The sequence below is a fragment of the Chrysemys picta genome, chromosome 1 (genome assembly GCF_011386835.1).
Source record: "Chrysemys picta bellii isolate R12L10 chromosome 1, ASM1138683v2, whole genome shotgun sequence".
NCBI lineage: Eukaryota > Metazoa > Chordata > Testudines > Emydidae > Chrysemys > Chrysemys picta.
In genome coordinates, this window is record NC_088791.1 from 244,113,519 (window position 1) to 244,133,109 (window position 19,591).

Consider the following 19,591-nt stretch of genomic DNA (forward strand, 5'->3'; position numbering starts at 1 on the left):
GTGCAGATATATTCAGTCAGTTCTTTTAACACTGTAGAACATTTCTGTTTATATTATATTTCTATACTATTCCAAATAGATCCTTTGGTGGGATGGAGAAGAACATAGCTGATTTTTTTTAATTGTAGGATTATAATAATAGCATTATTATGGACCTCATGGCCTGGCATCTAACTATATGTTTTTATCATTTACATGTGAAGAGGTTCTTGTCCTGAGAGGAAGCACATAATTAGTTTCCAAGGAGGTTACAGTTAATGCAGCTCTCTAGGTTACTTGCTTTTGAACTTCCTTTATGCTTTTTAGCTGTCAGTTTAACCGTGCCATTTAATCCAACTGTCAGGGATTTTTCCTTCATACTGTTGTTATAACTGCTGCTCTATCAGAGCTGAAAACCACAGTGGGGTTTTGTTCTGCACATTCCTGGAGGTGCAAAAGTGGGGGAGAGGGTAATTAGACTACAAGAAAGGGAAAAGCAGTTACAGCGAAATCCTGAGATGGCAGGTACAGTGCTAAGTTTTCTGAGATCCCTCTCTCCTGCAGCTGGCCAGCTTTGCTCTTTTGAGAGGCAGTTAGTTGGTGGTGAATGGGAGTGTTTCCTTCTCCTCCAGCCACTCTGAAACTACTAGATCACTTGGGTATTCAGGCAAAGCAAGAGCAAAAAGGGGTTTCAGAAGTCAGATTTTTTCTCTGCGTTCCCTACTTGCTGGATAACTGTCTCCTGGGAGGAAGGTGTGGAATGCTTTTTCCCTAGTGACACATCCTAAGATGCTGACCCCCTTATTAGAATCTAGTTGTCCTCTTTCTCCAGGCACTTACTGGCCTCCTTGGTGGTAGTGCTCTTCATTATACCCACTGCTGCTGACCTATGATCTTGTGGCTAAAGCCTTGTCTACCTTCAACATCTGAATCGACTGTAACTATCAGATTATAGCTGCACTGATGCTTGCCTGTAGTGCAGACAGAAAAAACAGCTATTTGCACTGGGGCAGTTTGCCATGGTTTAATGCACCACCAGTGCCAATAGGCTGTCCACACTAGGAATTTGCATCAGTGCAGCTACAGTGATGGCTGCCTTTGGGATAAATCCCCAATATAAGCAATGGCTAAAACATAGGCTTGGAAGTTGGGAGAAATGGCTTCTAAGGTGCTCCCGTACTGTGAGATAGGCGTAGTATAAGACTAAACTAGCCGGGAGTAAAATAGTAGAATGGAATGAAATAGGTACAGACTCACAGCAAGGAGTGGAACTTCTGTTGGGGCCCAAAAATGCCTAAAATATAGAGAGAACAAGTTTAGGCACAGACTCTCAGCCTTTAAGGCCAGAAGGGACCATCATGATCATTTAGTCTGACCTCCTGCACATCATAGGCCATACCCACCCATTCGAGTAATAGGTCCATAACCTCTGGCTGAGTTATTCAAGTCCTCAAATCATGATTTAAAGACTTACAATTATGTAGAATCCACAATTTACTCTAGTTAAAACCAACAAGTAACCTGTGCCCCATGCTGCAGAGGAAGGAGAACCCCCCCCATGTCCCCATCCCTGGGTCTCTGCCATTCTGACCTGGGGGGAAAGTCCTTCTGACCCCAAATATGGCGATGAGTTAGACCCTGAGCATATGGGCGAGACCCACCAGCCAAAAACTTAAGAAAGAATTCTCTGTAGTAACTAAGAGCCTTCCCCATCTATTATCCCTTATCTGCCTATTGGAGACATTTGCTGATAGTATTCATGGATGGGCCATATGCCATTGTAGGCAATCTCATCATATCAGCCCCTCCATAAATTTATGAAGCTCAGTCTTGAAACAAGTTAGGTTTTTAACCCTTCCCCTTGGAAGGCTGTTCCAGAACTTCACTCCTCTGATCATTAGAAACCTTGGTCTAATTTCAAGCCTAAACTTATTGATGGCCAGTTTATATCCACTTGTGCCCACACTGGCCCCTAACTTAAATAACTCCTCTCCTACCTGGTGTTTAGCCCTCTGATGTATTCATAGAGACCAATCATATGCTTTGAGCCTTCATTTTGATAGGTTAAACAAGCCAAGCTCCTTAAGTCTGTTCCTGTAAGTAAGTTTTCCATTCCTCTGATCATCCTCATAGCCCTTCTCTGCACCTGTTCCTGTTTGAATTGGTTTTTCTAGAACATGACAGACCAGAATTGCACACAGTATTCCACATGAGGTCTCACCAGTGCCTCGTATTTGGTAATAACACTTCCCTATCTCTACTAGAAATACCTTGCTGATGCATGTTAGGACTGCATTAGCCTTTTTCATAGCTGCATCACATTGGTGGCTCACAGTCATCCTGTGATCAACCAATACACCTAGGTCTTTCTCCTCCTCTGTCGCTTCAAACTGATACATCCCCTGCTTATAGCAAAAATTCTTGTTGTTAGTCCCTCAGTGCATGATCTTGACTTTTACCCTCTTAAATTTCATCTGTTTCTATTATGCCAGTTTTCAACGTTCTCCATATCTTCTAGTATGGTATTCCAGTCCTCCCCAATACCTCCCAACTTTGTCATCTACAAATTTTATTAGCACAATTCTACTTTTTGTGACCAGGTCATTAAAGAAAATGTTAAATAAGATTGGTCCCAAGACCAGTCCTTGAGGAACTCCACTAGTAACCTCCTTCCAGTCTGATAGTTCACCTTTCAGTATGACCTGTTGTAGTCTCCCCTGTAACCAGTTCTTTACCTACCTTTTGATTGTTGTATTAATTCTCATCTTCTCCAATTTAACAAATAATTTCCCATGTGGAACTGTATCAAAAGCAGGAGTACTTGTGGCACCTTAGAGACTAACAAATTTATTAGAGCATAAGCTTTCGTGGACTACAGCCCACTTCTTCGGATGCATATAGAATGGAACATATATTGAGGAGATATATATACACACATACAGAGAGCATAAGACAACCCCCACCTGTTTATGCTCTCTGTATGTGTGTATATATATCTCCTCAATATATGTTCCATTCTATATGCATCCGAAGAAGTGGGCTGTAGTCCACGAAAGCTTATGCTCTAATAAATTTGTTAGTCTCTAAGGTGCCACAAGTACTCCTGTTCTTCTTTTTGCAGATACAGACTAACACGGCTGCTACTCTGAAACCTGTATCAAAAGCTTTACTGAAATCTAGGTAGATTAGATCTACTTCATTTCCTAGAAAATCTGTTATCTTCTCAAAGAAAGAGATCAAATTGGTCTTGCATGATCTACCTTTTGTAAAACCATGTTGTCGGTTTGTTTTTTAAATCACAGTTACCATTTACTTCTATGTCCTTTACACTCTTTCAAAATATTTTCTAACACCTTGTATACAATTGAGGTCAACTAATGGGCCTGTCGTTTCCTGGATCACTTTTTTATCTTTTTTAAATATAGATACTGTATTTGCAATTCTTCAATCATAAAGTATGACCCTCGAGTTTAGATTCATTAAAAATCCTTGCTATTAGGCTTGTAATTTCACACGCTAGTTCCTTTAATATTTTAGGTTGGAAATTATCCAGTCCTCCCGATTTAGGTACCAATAAGCTGATTGAGTTTAGCTTCCATCCTGGATGTGGTAATTTCTACTTCCATACCTTTGTTCACATTAGCCATCCTGCTACTCTCTCTAAGCCTCCTCATTATCCATATTAAAAACTGAGGCAAAGTATTTGTTTAGGTGTTGGATCAGACCTAGATTATCTTTCATTTCTACCCTATGCTCAGCATTTAGCAGTCTCACTTCTTGTTTCCATTTTTTCCTTTTTATTTATATCTCTGAAGAACCTCTTATGAATGGTTTTAAAGGCTTTTGGCAGTTCTCACTTTTTTCCTACACTTTCTGACCTCTAAGAGGTAGCTTTTCTTGCTCATCCAGCCCTCCTTCCATTCCTTATAGGCCTTCTGCTTTCTTTTAATAACCGTTTGAGACTCTTTTTCATCCAGATTGGACTGCAACCCTTCTCTACAATTTTTTTCCTTTCCCTTGGGATGCAGGCTTCAGATAGTTTCTACAACTTTGAATTAAAGTAATTCCAAGCTTCCTCTACATTCAGATCCTTGAATTCTTCAGTCCAGTCCAACTCCCTAACTAATTCCATTAATTTTTTTTAAAGTTTGTCTTTTTGAAATCAAGGACCTTTGTTGCAGACTTATTTTTGCTTATCCTTCCATTTAGTTTACACTGAATTAACCCATGATCACTCAAACTCAGGCATGTATGTACTCTGGAAAAAAGGGATTTCCTTCCCCCCCAGAATTAATTTCTAGTCACCTTATATTTAAATAAAGAAAGCTGGGTGGAGGGGGCTGCATATGTATATTTAACATGTAAGTCAGTGATGGAATCAGAGTTAGGTAGTGAATTCTAAAGTAAACCCTATCTCCTGTTATCATATTCCTAGATTACAAGGCCAGAAAGGATCATTATGATCATCTAGTCTGATCCCTTGTATAACACATGCCATCAAACTTCAAAATAATTCCTGCAGTATAGCTTTTAGAAAAACATTCAGTCTTGATTTTAAATGTGAAACATTTACATTGGAAATATTCAGTTGTTTAGCTGATGAGATTATAGATAATAGGTGTGACTTTCAAAAGTTCCTAACTGATTTAGGAACACAAGGCCTATTGATTTTCATAGGATTTGTCCTCTCAAGTTACTTAATATTAGCCCACATCATTTTAAGATTCCTGCACTTAATATTTTTCTTGTGACCTTTATCTTGGGTCTTTATTGTATTCTGCATTGAGGCAAGAAAGACTGAGATGCAAAATATAGTGTAGATTTTGACCCTCACAGATTGTAGATTGATGGCCACATATAGTTAGGACAATTGTGTTTTATCATGAAGTTGTTAGCACCTTCCAGTTTAATGGAATTGGTTAGTAATGAATGACACAAAGTTGCTGTCTAAAGTTCTTGCTGTAATTAAGAATTTGCCACGTCTAAAGCTTGAAATAGTTCTACGAAAGTAATTTTGCAATTGTCACTTAATTTCTGTCCTGATTCAAGCAAGTGTAACCTTGTTGCTCAGAACTAGGAATTACACAGGTGGTGGGGTTTTTTTTTTCTGTTGGATGATCATTAAACCACTTCACAGGAGGGCTTACTGTTTTAGTTGATGTCATTTCACTAGATTAATCCAATCATTATTTTCCATTGAGAAAATAAGCTTTTATGTTATAGGAATAACAGCTTTCCTTGGGAGAAATTCCATCTGTCTTTAGACATATTTAAATTAAAGTGGTAGACTGAAGTCAGTCTGAAATCAGCAGGTTAGGGTGCTCATGGGAAACTACAATCCTTTCATCCTGAAGTGTTGACCAAGGAGCATCTACTTCCAAGTCAGCTCTTGGCTTTTCTTGCTTTCCTCCTGTCTCCCGGGATAGCCTTTCTTCCCCCTTGACCATGTCAGCTAGCATCTACCTTTAGCTCCATCTCTTTTTGAGGGTGGGTAGAGGCACGTTACTGCTTTTGTTCGTCTGTTTCGTAGGATTATCCCTCCTGACTATCCCAGTACCCACCTACCTCTACACTCTGCTACCAGTTGTATTTGCCCTTCATCCTTGAACATTCTCCCAATAAGTGAATAAATAAAATAAATTCAAGAAAGAAACTGTTTTTAACAATGTTTTTATAGTGCCTCTGTTTGTACAAATTGCTGCTTCTTTCATATGCATCACAAGTCAATATCTAGATTGTTCAGCTATCTAACTGCTGCATCATTGGGGAAGGGGTTGCAGTCCACCCTTCAGTCTAGGATGACCAGACAATAAATGTGAAAAATCTGGTGGGGTGTAATAGGAGCCTATATAAGAAAAAGACCCAAAAATCGGGGCTGTCCCTATAAAATCGGGACATCTGGTCACCCTACTCCAGTCTTTTAACTGTGCACTCCTCCACCATATGTTTGACCGTGTGCATTGCTGCCCCGTAATCACCTTGGTAAGAGGGAGCTAAGCCAAATTTCTGCATTGTGGCAGTCACTCTGATCGGTCCAGTGAGTAGCCTGTTAAGCCTAGTTAGGATTTGCGTCCCAGGTTACAAACAGGTGGATGTAAATTAGGGCTTCTGAAATTCATCAGCATGCCTGTCTCTCTATCCCAGAGTTGCTGCTGCTCTGCAAGGACATAGCTGTTGGTCTTGATATGCTGTTGTTCATCCAAGATTGGCACTGGGCCAACAGCACTGGACAGGAGTGGATTAATGGCTGCCACAAAAGGATGTGTCAAAGTCAGCAGGAGTTGCAGGTGTAGTTCTTTTTCTTGAGGTGGGCAGATCAGCTTCTAGGAAGTGTGCATTGCTTACTTACCCCTATTGGAACCATTGTCAGCCTTGTGTGCAGCAGGTTGTTTTCATCTGTTATAGCCCTTCATGCAGTTCGAAGGTTAATGGCATCTTGTCAAAGTTTTGAGGGAGCTATGGGATCCAACGCATATAAATTAGATGTTAATGTGTGGCTAAAGCAACCACTAATTATATGGGTGGCTGTGTTCAGCTCCGAATAAATAAGATGCATATGCTTACCTCTCCACCAGATTTGTTGCAAACTATTCCATGTAAGCCTATGATGCGGTTTAACATGGAAATGATATTAAATCAGCGCTTCAACTCTGGCCCCCATTCTCAATTTCTAATGCTTTGGTTGGGCTCCTTGTCAAAACTTGGAGTAACAGGGACTTAGGTGTTGCAACCCACGAAAGCAAATCACAAAAATTACATCTCTCCTCACCTTTTATTGGCAATTTAAACCTTTTGAATGCAGTTTTTTCAGTTTAGCAAACAAGTGAAAACCTCTGTTTGAAAATTTTTATTGAACTGTGACTGTTAAAGGACAAACTGTTTCCCCTTTGTGACCTGTGGGCTTTTTTTACAATTATCTGTGAAATATTAGAACAGTTGGGGGGCGGGGGACGATATATGCATAAAGTTGAATATACTTGTCACCCTGAAACAATTGTCACAGTTCAGGGCAATTGCACCTGTATTGCTCCTTCGAGGGCACCCTCTCTAGGCTCCCAGTTCCTTAACCGTCGCCTCCCTTGGGCAAAGTCCAAGTGTCTCTCCTTTGAGACCAGGGGTTTTCCAGGCTGCACAGTTCTCTGCTTACACTGTGATATTCCTAGCAAGCCAAAACACCTAAAGAGCCAGCACCTGCTCTTTGCTTTCTCTGCAGAGGTTATGAACAGTGTAATTGCCTGCAATTATAAGTTATGGTACAGCTCTTCATAAGTAAGCACGTTTATTCTTAAGTTGAAAGCATTACAGAAAAAAAGCTCACCCTGAACTCCAGCTTTGGACTCTGGTAGGTGTCAGTCTTACAAAACCCATAACTGTCCCCCCACCCCCGCACACACACACAGTTACAATTTCATGACTGTCTCAGATTCGGAACCAGACCAACTATGAATAGTTCAGTCTTTCCTTTTTGTCAGGTTGGGCCTTTGATCTTGGCCTCATGTAACAGGTGATCAGTAGACAATGGGTAACTTCTCAGGGTGAAGCTTCAAAAGGCTGGGGTTTTGCATAATTGGAGGTGGAGAATTTGCATTCACCTCCCCCTAGATATTCCCCAGGAAAATGACTTAACACTTTTTGTTCCAAAACTCCATTCTTGTCTGGTACATTGTTCAGTATAATCTTTTGAACCCCCAGGTTCCACATCTGTCACATTTCCCACTTTGAGAGGTTATATACAATCCCAGCCCACAATAATACATAAACCATTCATTTAATACAATGGATCTGTAAAATACTAAATCTTAATTCAATAAAGTATGCCAAGGATATATCAGGAAATTGCCATATCTACAACAATGTCTTCTAATTCAGGTTTCCTTGCACTGAGGGAACCTGTATTTTTTCCAGATGTTTTTTCATATAGTCTGTATACACATGAAAGGGTTTTAAATTGAAACGTGGCTGAAACATTTCATTTTGTACAGAGAGGAATTCTGCATGTGTCATTTTTAGCTAATTACTTGAATGGTAACTTCACTGATGTGGAGGCGGTTTATTACAGTGGTTCTCAACCAGGGGTACAGGTACCCCTGGGGGTATGCCAAGGTCTTTCAGGGTGTACATCAACTTATCTAGATATTTGCCTAGTTTTACAACAGACTATATAAAAAGCACTAGCGAAGTCAAATAAATAAACTAGAAATAAACTAGAATTTCATACAGTTACTTGTTTATACTGCTCTATATACTATGCATTGAAATGTAAGTACAATATTTACATTCCAGTTGATTTATTTTATGATTATATGGTAAACATGAGCAAGTAAGCAATTTTTCAGTAAAAGTGTGCTGTGACACTTTTTTGTATTTCTCTGTCTGATTTTGTAACCAAGTAATTTTTAAGTGAGGTGAAACTTGGGGGTACGCAAGACAAATCAGACTCCTGAAAGGGGTACAATGGTTTGGGAAGTTTGAGAGCCATTGGTTTATTACATGTATTACAGTAGCGCTTAAAAGCCCCAACCAATAAACCCCATTGTGTTAGGTGCTATACAAACACACAGTAGGAGAGTCCCTGCCTTGAAGAGCGTACAGTCTAAACAGCTAACAGGGTTGGGAAAGGAAACATTGTTATCCCCATTTCCCAGATGGGGAGTTGAGGCACAGACATTAAGTGATTTACTCAGGGTGTCTCACAACCTAGACCTCTTGCTTCCCAGGCCAGTGCCTTAATCACAAGGCCAGTAACAATATTACTACACCTTTCATTAGCACTAAATTCCCCTCAAAAACTTGAGAGCAGTCAGGTTAGTGGACACTGGGGATATCGAACACTTATTTCTGTAAGTCAGGTGGACCAATAAATCATTGTCAAGAGTTTTACATCATTTCCACCAGCCAACCTCTCTTGGCATCAAAACAGGACTGTTGTGCTGGTGTATTATACTGAATCGAAGATTTAAGGTTCCTACTAGGACCGCTTTCTAGTGCCTGACTGGAAGAAGCAGAAGGAGTGGAGATAGTCATAGGTAGAGGGTGGGTAGGGCTAGAGGAGGCTCATTTTTCCCCCCCCTTCTCCCCCGAAACTCTAGTCCAGCTTGACTGGTGAAGCCCTACATCTGACAGGGCCAGGAAGGGGGTGGAGCAGGATCTCATGGTAGGACGACCCTGCCTGCACACAGTGTCATGTGACACTGGTGGAATGCCATGATAGCCAGTGGGCCAGAGTGGGGAGCCAGCCAGGACCAGCCCCACGGACCAGAGCTGCCATTGCCTGCCTCCCTCCTGCAGGCACCCCACACCTATGCCCCCTTGGCAGCCAGAGCCACACAGGCACTGAGTCAAAGATGGACCCCCTGCCCAGATCAGATCCCTGCCGCATCTGGGGCTGAAGAGGTCTGGTGCCCCGAGGTTATGGGGCTGTCCACAATCTCCATGTTGACCTGAACAAGTGTGCTGGATTTGTCAGCAACAGCACACCTGCTCTGCTGGACTAGCTCCCTGGAGCCAACCCAACTGGGGAAGGATCTCAGGCCAGAGTGGAGGTGTTGGGATACATAGCGTGGGTCTCTGCCTACGCTCCTCACTGGCCCAGGGGCTTGAGGGTGCAGATTGGCCAAGGATGCTGTTATGCTCCCATGCAATCATGGCCTGCCCTGATCCAGCTCCCAGGCAGGATCACAGGGCTGGAGGCCCAGGCCTGCCCCAAGGGGGACTGATTGGAGGGCTTGGGATGGTGCTGCACATCAACAGAGCAGGGTAGGGGGCTCAGGGAGGGTCTCTGCATCATGCAAGGTGCATCTCCCGCTGGGTCTCCCCTTCTTAGCATGCTCCACTTGTCACTAAGTGAGAAGGTGGGGGTAGAGGTCCAGGGGGATTCAAGCTTCCCAGAGAAACTCTGGGGAGAGGACAAAAACAACAAGGAGTCTGGTGGTACCTTAAAGACTAACAGATTTATTTGGGCATAAGCTTTCGTGGGTAAAAACCTCACTTCTCCTCCTCCTCCTCTCTGGGGAGAGGACTGGGCCAAACCTAGCTGGTGGGCCCTTTCCTCCTAGAGCTTCCTCCGCCCAAGGCCTTCAAGCTGCAGGGATCTGCCCCGGAATCATCCAATACCACCAGACCCTCAGCACTGCAGTACACAGGGCTGCTCCCAGCATGGCAGCTGAGGGCCCTCACATCATGGCCTTGTTTGGTTTCTTTGCCAGCAGTTCACCTGCTCAATTGCAGGAGCTGGATCTAGCCCCAAAGGAGCAGTAAGCTTGTGGGTAGGGATCACCCTAAAGGGGCAGTGAGCTGGGGTTGGGGGCTTCAGAGCCCATTGCCTTCACCTCTGTTTCATTTTCTTCCAACATCTAGTCCCCTCTTTTTCACAAGGTAGCAGGCTGCAACTCCATCCAGTAGCTGGTTCCCTGGGTGTGCTGGGAGGAGGATTCTGCCCTTAGAGAATGCAGAAATGGTGCATTTTGGAAGTGAATTTGAAACAAGTGGAGCAGAGCAACATCAAAGGGAGAGACCCCACTTCTGAGAGTCCAGCTCCCGGGTAACAGCCAATGCAGGCTGGGCTCACTCTAACATCGCCCTCCCCGCTAGGTTTTCTCTCCACGCTGAGCCACGATAGAGACTGCACTTTTAATTTTGTTGTCCTTAAGATTGATGTTGCCTTTGCATTCACTTAAAGGGCAGTATCAGCTGCAACAGGAAAGTCAAGGTAGCTTCTCAAATCTTAAGTAAAGGGAATGCGACATTTCTAAATGTGTTTCAATGGTACCAGTAAAGGTAGAGCAGTGTGGAAGAAGAGTTAAATGGTTGATGTGCTTCAGAGAGATGGATCAAGTATCTTGGCTCCATGATCCTTTAGTGCTCCTTACTACCTGACAGGAATTTTTCACACCTTGGATAGAGTGATCAAAAACTGAGTGTAAGAGAAAAGAAACCACCTGGGCCTTGAGTCTACTGTCCCTAGACTTTGGCGGGGATGGAAAGTGCCAACCACAGACTACTTGCATTTGTGTGAATGTATAATACATATTCACAAACAATAGACTTTGTTTAATGTTAATTAAGGTTGCTGTCATCAATAAACTAAACTATTAAAAACCCCATCAAAATTAGGAAAATACATAAAGGATTAAAAGGCTGTTAAGTCAAGCACACTCAAGTTCAGAAATGCTGGAGTGGACATTGCCCTTGCAATCTTAATTTATCTCCCTTCTGGAAAAATCTGAGACACTGAGGTACTGACCCTGTAAAACAGAAAATACTGATGCAACCTCACAGTAGAGAGACCACAATATTAAGAAGTCTGTAGCAACTCCATAGTTTAAGGGTACGTTGAACTTAACACAAGAATAAAGTTCCTTTGTTTCACACTTTTCCCCAACTGAACTTAGTTACTAAATTTGATAAATTCATTCTTGCAAAGAGTTACTGTTCTGTATAAAGGCTTGTCCACATTGTTTGGAGCAGCAGTATGTCAAAGCACATTATGGAACTTGTGGTATACAGTAGCAGTATCCACACAGCCAGATAACATGTGACAGTCTAATGCATGGTAGGTTTAGACTCTGGCTTGCTGTGCACTAACCAACCATATAGATGCCCTAATTTTTAATAAAATAATGTTTGCTGATATCGTCTTAAAATACTTGCTTTAGAAAAATTGCTTTGTTTTTCTCACATTTATTTGTGTTCCTCTAGCTAACCAACCACTAACTCCAAACTTCTTGCTCACATTCGGATGTGTTGGACACAAGCCACTTCTCAAATTTTAAATACATAGTTGTTCCACTTACTTTGGCGATATGCCAAGATTAGCTGGTAGAATTACTTGGATACATCAGCTCCTTACATGTTCCAGTGTTGCCCACCTGCCTCTGGGAAACACGGAGCTCTGCCCAGCAAAAAGGCCATGGGGAAGGAGGCTTTGAACCGAATGTCATAAGCAATGCTTTGAGAGCACTTCTCTCCTATGTTTGCTTCATTGCCATTCCCACAACAGCCTCACTCCTCAATGTACTCTCCCCTACACACACTGCCTGGCCCCACCCTGCCCTGTACTCAGTTACCACATTTTGCTTTTAAACACTGATATGTATCAACATTGATGGATCTAAACATTGATATGTATCAACATTTAACGGCTTAATGTGGTAAGGGGGCTTGCGGGGAGTGGAGCTGTATAGGAAGAGGCGCTTGGGGCAAATCAGACTGCCCATGAGAGATTACTGGGGCAGGGAATGAGCAAGACTTTGTCGGGGAGACATGTAACACAGCAGGACAGAGTGCCAGAAGGGGAAGCAGGGCTGTGGGAGGAGGCATGGTGGACATTAAGGCTCTGAGGAGTTTACAAATGAGAATACGTATCAGTATTGAAAGCTATCCATATGAGTAACTATCAGCATTGTTGTAGACTTTTTTAAGAACCTGAGAAATTTCTACAAAGTAAACATCTATAACTTGAGTTCCACTTTGTCAGGGGGGTACAGATAGAGGCTGAATACCCCACTAGACAAGGATATTTCTGTTTGTGGGAGGAGAGGAAATTTGATGGCTATGAGAGTCACAAGGTCACTAGAAATGGGCAAGGGAGAATTTCTGGTGTTTGGTAGGTATGTCAGTCAATGGATAGGGTTCAGAGCTGGCAGGGTGAGACTGTAAGGGCACCAGATATCCACACAGAATAAAAGCAGTAAAAGAACAGGCTGAGGAAGTTTTAGGGAAAAAATGAGGGGGGGTGGCAGAAAATAGAATGGAACAAATTAAAAGAAACACCATATTGTTGTTCTTTCTGTTTGGTACCAGCTGAAAAATAATACACAGTTGTGTTCTTTTGCTTTATAAATTGTTAAAGCCTAGAAATTTACACTCCTGAAAGATTCCTTCTTTTTCCAGCAGAAACATCAATACTATGGGCCAGATCCCCACTTGTGTAAGTAGGCATAGCTCCACTGACCTCTGCTGAACCAGGCTACTTTACACCAAGTGAGACTATATCTCTAGCTAAAATCTCCCCACCCTCCACCCTGGATCTAATGTAGTTAACAGTAATGATTTTCTGATTTTGTTGATGTATATATGTGCTTGAATTCATGACACAGCACTACCTATCAGGTCCTTCAACCCAATTACTTATGAGAAAATGGCTTATGCACAGTGGATGGATATTAGAAGAGGGTCTGTACTTTCACAATGGCTTAAGTTGTGTGGGTTTGTTTTAGGTGTATTTCTTATGTAACCATATGCTTCCAGTTGTATATATTCTGCCAAAACTCTGAGTTTCAGATCTAGTATGGGTGTTTTTAGCAAATGTTTTAGATTCCCAGCACCTTTTGTCTGCCTCTTTTGGCTACAGAATCTCACCTTGTCTATCCTCATCTTATAGCAGCAACCACACACTGTGTCAGAATTTGAGTTCATCCAATTCCTTTATCTGTCTTATATAAGTATTCTGAAGAATCCTTTTTTTCCCTCATCACTCTCTTAATGAAATGTTGCAAAGTATGCATGCACATTTTATAAGCCAAATGCTGAATTGTTCAGAAACACGCAAGTACCCTTTTGTAGACTCCTTCAGTCTATTTATTTTTCTTCCATCTCACACTGTGATGTGAACTCTAGTCTTCAGTTCATGCAGCAGGATGAATCCAGTATTTCTAAACAAGTTGGACTAGTCAGAGGATGCAGAGTTCTCTGTAGCATGTTAATGGTCCTTACTTTCAAGTACAAAGGCAGGTTTAAAAAGGAGAAGAAAAATCTATATACAAAGAGGTTTGGTTTGGGCAGTTTCATTATTATTCATGTTGCAAAACTCTCCCTTTATCCACTGAACTATCAGTGCCAAAATGAGAACAAGACTGCTTTTGCAAACCCAAGTGTTGAGAAATAAACGCTGGGTTTTGCAACATTATTTGAAACTGAAGAAGTCGTTCTAGTCTATGATTCAGTTTGTATACTTTTATTCCTTCAATTTACATTGATTGTGATAATTTTTAATAGGTATTTTTCAAACAAAACTTTTTTTTACAGTTAAGGTTGAACATGGTTCTGTGGAGTCTATCTAACACTGAAAAGTAATTACAAAATCCTGCATCTTTTAAAAAACCCAAGTCACCAGAATGTTTGAAAAATGACAGTTAAGAGATCTACTCCTATATAAGTTTTCATTTCTTAAACTCACTCCACCTGACTTCCCCTATCCCCACCCCAGTCCAGCTCCTAAACATTTTTCCCCTGGAATTTGCAAAAACATATGCTTAGTAGGGTTGCCAACTTTCTGAATGCAGAAAACCGAACACCCTAGCCCCGCCCTCCGCTCACTCCATCCCCCCTCCCTCTGTCACTTGCTCTCTCCCACCCTTGCTCACTTGCTGGGGCAGGGGATTGGGGTGTGGGAGGGGGGAGCTCCGGCTGGGGGTGCAAGCTCTGGGATGGGGCTGGGGATGTTGGGTTTGGGGTGCAGGAGAGGGCTCTGGCCTGGAGGGTGGAGCTGAGGGTATTGGAGTGTGGGAGGGAGCTCTGGGCTGGGGATTGGGGTGCGGGGGGTGAGGGCTCTAGTTGGAGGGGGGCTCTGGCCTGGGACCCAGGAGATTGGGGTGCAGAAAGGGTGCAAGCTCTGGGAGGGAGTCTGAGATGTGGAAGGGGGGAGGGGGCTCAGGGCTGAGATGGGGTTGGGGTGCAGGAGGGGGTGCAGGGGGCAGGCTCCAGGCAGCACATACCTTAGGCGGCTCCCAGGAAGTGGCGACATGTCCCTCTGGCTCCTAGGTGCAGGGGCAGCCAGAAGGCTTTATATACACTACCTCGTCCACAGGCACCGCCCCCACAACTCCCATTGGCCATGGTTCCCGGCCAATGGGAGCTGTGGAGCCGGCACCATGGGCAGGGGCAGCGTGCGGAGCCCACCTGGCCACCTCTGTGCCTAGGAGCTGGAGGATATGCCGGCCACTTCCGGGACCTGCGCAGAGCCAGCTGTTTCTCGACCAGGCATTCCGGTTGAAAACTGGACACTTGGCAACTCTAATAGGCCAAAATAAAAAATGACTAGGCGATAATCAGAAATAGGATCTTGAATCGGAAACCTGTCTGTAAATTGAGTTGGATGTGAGTGAGTGAAGTAGTATTTGGAAGAGGACAGGAAGGGTTCCTTTACTAGTTCCAGACTAATTCACATTTGGGCACTAAAACAGGTGTTTTTTGAGGAAAATAATATTTCTCCAGTGTTAACTATACATTTTTAAGGAAAATCGCGCTGCACTTTTTTTTTTATATGCAGTTTTTATTTATGACTTTGCTGTTGCTCATTGGAGAAAAGAGGTTTAAGACTCCAACTGAGGAAGGTGCTTAAGCACGTGCATAAGTACCTTGCTGAATCAAGTTGGCATAAAAGACCTGCAGAAAAGGAGCCTTGCTGTGCCCCGATGAGGCCTAGCAAAGGGCTTCGCTCCCGTGGGCTTTAGCAAGTCTGTGGGAGGGAGGGAAAGGGAAGATGATGAAACCTGGGTGGAATATGGAGTAAAAGATGGTGGAAAGGGGAAGCTTTTCTCATTATTAAAATGTAGGGATTTAAAAGCTACAATATGTTACCCATTTTTAAAGTTAAGTGTTTAACAGCCTCTGCCTTTCCTTGTCTTTCTCTATGCCCTCCAGTCTCCTGTCATTTCCCCCCTTTCATCCACTGCCCCAGTCTCCTGCCTGCCTCAAAATCACCCTTCCTCCTCCCCAGACTCCCATTCCAGGCCCAGATCATGCATTGAAGATTCCTGCTCTGCCATGTTTCTCCAACAGTTGAGATTGGCATGTGAAACGTCAGGAAGATCAGATGGGGGTGGAGGGACGATAACTTGAGGTGTATTCAAAATGAATCTGCTTATGAGATGTTCGCTTCACCCTTAGTTATGGAGTAGTTACCGTCAACAGCTGGATGTGGCAGTTGTGAGGCTAGTGATTCAAAAGCTCTGTTATTCTATGTATAGAACACCAGTCTATCAAAGTATAATAAAACCCAAGGCAGGTTAAATTAATAAAAATATAAAGGAATTTAAAATCAATATCCTGTGTCAAAGGATTTCTGAAACTTAAACATTTTCAAACCTACTTTAAAGAAGACGAATTTCATACCGACTGCTAGGTGAAAAGGAGAGCATACCATGGCTTCTGTCACTGCAAATCTGTTTCCGACAGCTCCATCCCCTTGGCAGTCATTGAAAGACTTAAAAGAATCAGAAGCTATTTTGATACTTTAAACACTTCCTTTTGCAATTATTGATGCTTATTCTGATGTTCAAAAACTACACCTCTACCCCATTTTCTTCACCAAATTAAATCTTCTAATGAGAGAGTAGGTCTAGTCTACCAGGGAATTTTTTTTTAAATTGAAAGTTCAAGTTGAACTCATTTAAATTCTGACAGATCTCTGACTCTTCAGCTGGGCTAATTCTGGTATTTGTTCTTGAAGTCTTTGTCAGTCTCTTGTGGGCTATGTAACTTGATGCTGCTGACTTTTATTAATTTCCTATGTCAAATAAAAGCATTTAGTGCAGCAAACAGGGTGGATTGCCTTTTTGTTTTGGGGAGGCAATTTTTGTTTTTTGGAACGAGGTTTCTGGAGCCCTGAGGCTGATGCTCAAGACAATTTGGCTTGAGAAATAAATCATGGGGTTTGACTACTGTGACCTCTTGCTCCTCAGGTCCAGGCTTGAGACAAAGTGGGCACTGTTTGAAGAGATGTTAAGGATAAGCTTGCAATTTAAGTGGAAGCTCACAGCAGTTGTGTAGTTTCTTTTGATTCTTTCAGAAAGAAGATATTGTTTTTGCAAAGCCACCCTACCACTCAAGAGGAAGGGGGGAAATCAGATTAGATTTAATGTGCATTTTCTTGCAGTTAAAGTTTTGCTGCTTAATTATCAATTGGGAAATACGTGCCGCGTGTAAGAAATGTGCTTTCCTTTATAAATTAAAAGTACAATATAGGAAAAAGACACTACCTGAATGCGTTGGAGTAGGATATTGTAAAACCCGGTCTGCAAAATCCACAACCAGGAAAGCACTGAACAGAGTTTTCGAAAATGTAAAACAAGGGCCCTATTCTGCAAGCTCTAGTGAGAATAACACTTACTGTGAGGCACACGAATGAGTTCAATGGGACTACTCATGCAAGTAAGTCTCGTGTCCATGTAGCTAACTGCATTTTCTTCGCGTTTCTCCCTTTCATTATGCTCTTTTCCAATATCGTGTATTGTAAACAGGCTTTTAAAGACTTCTTTCTCTGGCCACTCTCCAGAAATGTTCAGTGCACTTCCATATGTTGTTTCCTCTGTTTTCTGTTCTTGACTGCTTCAAATGATGGTGGTTTTACTGTTCCATTTGGAGGTCTGTTTTGGGGGGCTAATTACTGTCCCTGAATACATTTTTACTAGTATCAAATGCTAATCTGAATTTAAGGACTGTGCAATAAATATGGGAAAAGATTGTTAGGTATATTTGTACCTCTCAGACTTTCAGGTGGCATAGTAATCTAGGAATCATAATGGAGAAATGGGTATATAATTAACAGTTTACTAAGCATCATCTCTTCAGCGTCTTTTTTGTGGTGGAGCCCATTATGTATCAGTATTTGATGGGAAGGAAAGGACAGACTTTATGGATAGATTCACTAGCACATCTAGAAAAAGCAAGCTGAATTTCTACAGAGAAACTTAGATACTTTAATTAGGGTTTCCATATTTAAAAAATTAAAAAAAAGGACACTCCACAGGCCCTAGCCCCGCCCCTTTCCCACCCCTGGCCCCGCCCCAACTCCACCCTTTCCCCGCCCTAACTCCCCCTCCTCCCTCCCAGCCACGCGAAAAGGGCTGCCCGAGCGCTACCGGCTCTACGGTTTGCCGGGCAGCCTCCAGACCCTGCGCCCCCGGCCGGCGCTTCCCCAGCACAGCTGGAGCCCGGGAGGGGAAGTGCCCAGCCGGGGGCGCAGGGTCTGGAGGCTGCCCGGCAAACCATGAAGCCGGTAGCACTCGGACTTCGGGCAGCCCCTATGCCTCCGGACCCTGCGCCCCTGGCCGGGCACTTCTCCTCCCCGGCTCCAGCTGCTCTGCTCCTCCCCAGACTCAGGCTTCGGCTCTGTTTAAGAGCAAACTGCCTGAGCCAGCGCTACCGGCTTCGGGCAGCCCCCGTGCCTCTGGACCCCAGCCGCCGGCTGGGCACTTCTCCTCCCTGGCTCCAGCTGCTCTGCTCCGGCGGCGCAGGGTCCGGAGGCATGGGGGCTGCCCGAAGCCGGTAGCGCTGGCTCGGGCAGCTTGGCTTTTAAACAGAGCCGAAGTCTGAGTCCGGGGAGGAGCAGAGCAGCCACGGGAGAGGAAGTGTCCGGCCGGTATTTTTCCCGGACATGTTCGGCTTTTTGGCAATTCCCCCCGGACTGGGGTTTGATTGCTGAAAAGCCGGACGTGTCTGGGAAAAACCGGACGTATGGTAACCCTACTTTAATGCTTAGGCATTGATCATGCCAACGGTCATACGTGCTTAACTTTGTGCACATGAGTAGTCCTGTCACTGCATAAGCGTTTGCAGGTTTAGGGCCTTATGGTCCCCCTTATGAACCATTATGCTAGGAGAGCTGTTCATAATGTTCAGTTTGGTAGAAAAGTTTGTGCTAGTGCAAAATTTAAAGTTTTTGTATCTGTAAAAACAATATCACAGTCCTGAAGATCAGATAAGGTTTCTTCATAGAAGGAAAACAGGCAAAAGTGACAAGAGGCACGCTGTCATAGCTAACAAGGAAAAGTGCCAATGCAGCAAGTACATGTTCTAAACTTTGTCAGAAGGTACCCGATCTGTGAGTAAAGTAAATATTTAACATCTATAAAGTTGCTTAAACTAAGGCGTTACCAAGTAAATATTGTCCAACTGAAGAATGGAGACACCAAGAATTGTGTATGCAACACCTTTTGCAAAGCCTCAAAGAAGTTAGATGCTGTGTATGCAAGTACAATTCTGAAATACTCAGGGGCTGAGACACAATAAATGGGAGCAGATGCTGACATCCAGAGGAGACTGGGCAGAAGAGGGACCAAAATGATGTACTGTAATTTTTTGTTTTCTGGAATCTTCTTTTGGGATCTATGTTTAATTATAGTAGTGCTCTACTAGTCTGTACTATGGGCTTCATTTGTTAATCCTGGACATATTTCTCAACATTGCAGCATATATTATCATAAATGGATTTTTAAAAATTGTTTTTTTCTGAATTCTGAATAATATTGCATGACTTTAACCATTAATACATCGTGTCACGTTCTCACTAAAAATGACATTTAGTCCCACTTTTTGCTATATAATGAATGAGACTTGCTGGCTAGCTCCAAAACTCTATTAAGAGAGTATAGAAATCCATTAAGAATTTATTTCGTTCTAGGAGGCAGTGTGAACAAAAGAGGTGTGCAGTGACCTAAAATGCTTTTGCTGTGTATAATAGGAGCAATGTATGTGTGTCCTGACAGAGCCAAGGGAATGACATATGCTGATAAAATGCAAGAAAAATGGAAAGTTAATGTAAGGAACTATTAATAACTCAGATGAGTATTAAATCTTTTAACAGAATACTGTTGAAGGTTTTTTTTTTTTT

The 19,591-nt window shown here is 42.9% G+C and overlaps 1 protein-coding gene across 2 annotated transcripts in view; it reads left to right on the plus strand.

The window, feature by feature from the left end:
- The window catches only part of RASA3 (RAS p21 protein activator 3), a 270,976-nt gene that overhangs the window by 124,082 nt on the left and 127,303 nt on the right, over positions 1 to 19,591 (plus strand). The window lies entirely within an intron of this gene.